Source organism: Acanthisitta chloris, unplaced genomic scaffold (assembly GCF_000695815.1).
Source record: "Acanthisitta chloris isolate BGI_N310 unplaced genomic scaffold, ASM69581v1 scaffold3033, whole genome shotgun sequence".
NCBI lineage: Eukaryota > Metazoa > Chordata > Aves > Passeriformes > Acanthisittidae > Acanthisitta > Acanthisitta chloris.
In genome coordinates, this window is record NW_008665249.1 from 46,983 (window position 1) to 52,646 (window position 5,664).

Below are 5,664 nucleotides of genomic sequence, written 5' to 3' on the forward strand. Positions count from 1 at the left end.
GAGTTTCCATGCTTGTGCTTTGCCTGGCTATAGCCCACTTTTATTCTCTTTAGAACATTTATCCTTAGGATGGTTTTGTGAAGCAAGCTGTTCCTTCTGGGAAAGTTACATCACATTCTTACTACTAGGATAGCTCAGCAGCATACAGGAAGCCTATGACACTTCAGGGAACTGAATCCTATCTTTGTAGTTACAGCTAAGGCTGTTAAAACTGCACTGTGCCCTGGCTATAGCCCACTTTTATTCTCTTTAGAACATTTATCCTTAGGATGGTTTTGTGAAGCAAGCTGTTCCTTCTGGGAAAGTTACATCACATTCTTACTACTAGGATAGCTCAGCAGCATACAGGAAGCCTATGACACTTCAGGGAACTGAATCCTATCTTTGTAGTTACAGCTAAGGCTGTTAAAACTGCACTGTGCTTCTCTGTAGTGCAAGATCAAAAGCTGCTTCCCTCTTCCCCATCTCTTCCAGCACCTGGATATGCAGCTGCATCTGTGTGTCCTCAGTGAGGGTGCTGTGCAGTCTTAACCTTTTAACAGCAGTCTTCTGGGTTTGTAGGTTTTGTGGGCTCAGTATTTGCATGGGGGTTTTAATATTTATATTTTTAAATATAGAATCATAGAATCAACAAGGTTGGAGGAGATCTCTAAGATCATCGAGTCCAACCATTAACCTGTCACTGCTGTAACCCCTAAACCAAATATTCCAGCATCAGATCCAGGTGCCTCTTCCAGGAATGGTGACTCCACCAGCTCCCTGGGAAACTTGAACAGCCTAACAGGGAAAAAATTTCCTAGCATATAATCTGACTCTCCCCTGTCACAGCTCAATGCCATTCCCTCTAGTCCTCTCCCTGCAGGCATGGCAGGAGAGACCATCCCACACCCCTCTACAACCCTCTGTCTGGGACTTGTAGAAAGTCATGAGGTCACCCCTGAGCCTCTTCTCAAGGCTAAACAAGCCCAATTCCCTCAGCCCTTCCTCACATGACGTGTTCTAGACATTTTCAGAGCCTCGTTGCCCTTGGCTGGACTCGCTCCAGAGCCTCAATGTCCTTTCTGAAGTAAGGGGCCCAAAACTGAGCATAGCACTCAAGGTGTGACCTCACCAGTGCCAAACACAGCGGGAGGATGTATAGATGATGATATATAGATGACCTCAGTGTTTAAAGTGAACACACTGGTTTTGGGGAACAGCTGTTTTATACTCAACCCTTCACACCTATTTTGCACACAAATGACAGTAGGATGGTGTGACTTTCCAGAGTTTCACCTTTTCTAGCAAAGAATGATGAAAGACCACGTGTAGAAAAAAAATAGTAAAACAATCAGAAGAACAGTTTTTTCCCTCACCTCAAGTCTAAGCAGTCCCTGCTTGAGGGTTCTGTTCTGTGAGCTCCAGAAGCATGGATTAATCCAAGTACAATATGCACCAGAAAGCAAGCATCAGTCCTAGAGTAGGAAAAAAAACCAGCCTGAAGAGAGCAACAGATTATTTCCCTGTGTATTGTCTATGTGAAATATGGTCCCCTGATTCATGTCAATACAGAGCAATGTTAGAATCTATCTATATATTTATGTACCTCAATATTGTTTTGTTGATATAAGCCTTATGTTATTTGCAATATTGCTTGTTTGGAATTGACAGCTGCTATGACACATAGTCAAGCATTAAAAGCCAAGAGGGCCTAGATATTCTTGAGGGCAGAGCTGCAGGCACCGCCGGGCGGCACCGGGGGAGGTGTGCTCGGCGGGGGCAAAGATACTTATTTTGAACTAATGATTTAGGCCGAATAATATAGATAGTTTGTTAAGAACATTGTGTTTGCTTAGCATTGTTTTGCCAAGCTGTGCTGTTGTTCCTGGAGGAACTTTTTGGGGTTCGATCTGAACAGGAATTGATTTCTGCCTGAGTCTGCCAGAGGAGAAGGGGTTAAATTTAGGCTGATGCTGTTAGGTGTTTATTCCTGAGCCTGCGCTGGGAGAAGAGATAAAAAGTTCAAGAAGACTCAAGGAGGTGAAGTGAGCATGTCCCAACAAAGATCTCCCTCTGCTCAGGACAGTCATGAATAAGTATTAACAACGAGTTTCTAAACCGAACCAGGCCCTGTATGGTTCGTGTTGGGAGAGCAGAGACTCCCCAGGCACCCAGCACTGTTTGCTTGCTTAAATTCGCATAATAAATTGTAAATTTTGACTGCAATCCAGTTTGGGGACTCAGTCATTTATCACAGTCTACATCTGCGAGGAGCAAGGTATCCTGTCCTGGAGCAGGCAGGTCAGCAGGCATGGTATCCAGTGGCCCTTGCTTTGAGGGGAAAGGCTGCTCTGGAGTGAGCAGGACATGGAAGGAGAGACAAGCTCAAAGAACTGGTGTTTCAGCTCTCAGCTCCAGGTTGCTTCACACAGTGCTCCTCCATGTGCAGCCTGTGATGAGCAAAAGGAATGAAGTCAGCTCTGTCCAAGCTGTGTTTTGTGTACCAGTGTAATTGTACCAGCTATGTGTAATAAACACCTGTGTATGGTGCCCTGTGATCTGTCCTGTGATCAAATACCTAACTTCTTCATTAACACAGGAAAGGAGACTTTAAGTGATTCACAGTGAGGGAATGAAAGAAACGAGCCATGTTGCTCAGAATGCACTTTAATTCAGAAGAAGCAACATTACAAGTCTAATAATGCAGTTTTTGACCCTTAGGAAAAGGCCAAGATTTACAGGAAAAGTGAATTAGAACAGACCTGTCAAGTTAGTTAAAAAAAAAAAAAAGGAAAGGTCTGGGGTTTTACCCTCTTTAAATCAGTTCAACACTGCAGTCTAGAGTTGATGCCCTCTGGTTGGCAGCCTCATTACCATCTGTAATGAATGTAATATCTTATAAATAATTTATGTTGTAACAGCAAATACAGTTTGGAAGTAAGAAAACATTTAGGGAAACTGGGATCAGAAAAGGCTACAGTGAGTCAACACAGGCCTCTCTGTTTCCATGGAATTAAGAGCATTACCCTACCTGCCTTAGCTACACTCAAACTGCAGCCCAAATGACCAGCCCAGCATGGGAAATATTGCATCAGATCATCAGAAAAGGAAGTCTAGCACTAAGCAAGGAGTGACATCTCCTAGGCAGGGAGAGTGCTAGACTGGGACCCAGCAGGAACCAAACTTATTTTCTGTCTCAGCTGCTGATTTCCGTCCCACTCTGGGCAGACCCCTAACTGTGAGGGGAAGGAAATCTGTATAAATAAATGAAAAATTTTAGCAAGCAGCTGTTCTGGCGTAAATACCTTGTCACATCCCATTTTATGCTTGTTGGAACAAACTTTACCCATGCTGCTTCTGCTGTGCTTGGACTAATTTATCATGCATTATGTATGTCCTTCCGCCTCAGAGTTTAATTATTCATGAATCCCTCCACCCTCACCCTCTTTCCCCTTCCACTTGCATGAGGATCAACCAGCACAATTCATCAACTCAAGCCCTTTCTCACCACCAGCTCTCAAGAGTGTTGCCCTGGAGCCTTGCCCAGCTCTGGACATTCCTGGTTTTGGCCAGAGAAATCCAAATCCTCCATGTTCACTAACTGGTTTGGTTCAGACCTCAGGAAGGCACAGGAGCACCATGTTAGACCAGGCAGCTGATACATGGAAATGTCATCTTCTCTATGGGGTCCCTAACAACCCTCCTGCCCCTTGAGCAGGTGCTGTGGGCTGGTGGGAACCCAGTGTATCCTGAAAAAGTGTCATGTGGCCACCAACATGTGCCCCAGAAACCCCAACGTGAGATCTGAAACAACATCCCTTCAGTGTCCCCTCCCACTCACCCCAGGGCAATGCCAGCCCTGGAGTGTCCCGAAGGCACTTTCACCTGGATGGGACTCGGTGTTTCTCTCAGCACCATCTTCATTTCTGTTTGGAGGGGAATGTCTGAAGAAAGCTGGTGCTGCCCCTGGGGAAGTGCCCTCAGAGGGCACAACCCACACCGACAGCAAAGAGTGTGGGACACAGTGTGAGGAACAGCCCTGCCAGCAGTGGGCAGGCAGGGGAGGAGAGGCAGTGTCAGGAACATGCATAAACCCATGGAATAAGGTATTACCTACAGCACAGTAGCTTTTACTGAGAGCCAGGATCTTAAAAACTGGTCCCAGCTACCAGTGCCACAGGAATCTTGGTTTACTTCATGCATGTTCTCAACAGGATCATCTGTGGGAGCCATGAAACATTCCTTATAAGAAAACTCTCAATGCCAGGGAGGTTCTGAGCCAGCTCCCTAGCATACACGTCCAGCTGAACTGAGGAAAAGCAGGAAATTATTACTAGTTTCTGTAATTTAAGTACCAGGTACCACTGCTTGCATTTTATTCCAGCCCCCGTTTCCAAACAGCCACAAGTAGATTTGTGTTCGCAAAAACCAAAGTACCTTTCTCCTCTTTTTGGGACCAGTGATGTCCTACAGTGCAGAAGAGATATAAGCCTGTTGCCACCACTGCTCTCCTGGCCCAGTGCCCTCCCCTGCACCATATTGCAGCTCCAGTTAGCATGGAATGCCTCAGTCAGCATCACCAGTGAATGCATCAAGTATAATGTGCTTTTTTTAACTTTTAAGGCTTCCCCTCCAGCTTGTCTAACATTACTCAGCTGATCTCTTAATTTCCTACATGCAAAATTTGAGCTCTTTGTTGTGAAACCACACAGCTTTCATCTGCTGCCAAAGAGGAATCCATCTGGGTGCTGTGATTTCCTCCCTTTGGCAGGAGCCCTCCCCACACCTCTCAGCACACAGGAGGCCTGTGGCTGCGTGCAGGATGCTGCCTGGTTTTGGTTACCAGCAGAGCAGGGAGGATTGGAGACAGCACACGTGCTCAGGCTGCTCACAAACCCTTCCAGAGTGGAGGGATTTGCCCAAGGGTACTAATACCCAAATCACCACTGTGTTTTCTGTTTGCTTTCTGCCTTTGCTGTGAAGTTTAGAAGTTCATTTAACTGTAGAAGTTATTTTGGAGGTTTTTCATGCTATTGAATTTCATGTTTTCCTGTGCTGTGGCTCTGCTTGGCACAGAGGGCCCTGAGCTGCTTCTGGGGACTGGCCCATGACAGGGAGATAGAACCTTTGCAAGGCATCGCAGTGAAATGCTGCTCTGTCCACTGCACCTTCTTGGACTGGAGCCTCAGCTGATTTTGCATAGCAGGAAACAGATCAAAAAAGCCAGACATGTCCTAGGAGAACTGATCTACCCCAAACATCTCTTCCCCCACCCACAATCTTCAGCACTGGAAAGTCCTCCCTGCCTGGCCACCTTCACCCCTGCTGCCCGGGGCTTTGTGCAGCTCCAACCCCCACCTTATGTTCCAGTTTCATTGTTATTTCTTGCTGTAATTAGTCAATTGGAATCCTCCATATGCAAATACTGAGCCATCCTGAGACTGTCACTTCAAAGCACTTTTGTCAGATTTGTCACCGATAATTAAACTGTCTCCACCCAAGCAGACTGTGCTTTTGATCAAGAATATGCAGTTTGCTCCTGACTGTGGGCCAAGGAAAGCCATAATTTGATCACAGCACTGGCAGATGTCCTAGTGAGCAGGGGAAGCTCACTTTGTTATGCTTAGCAGCTCTTGCCTTTCAATCATGGGAAATCATAATTTGACTATTAGTATGTAAGAATTT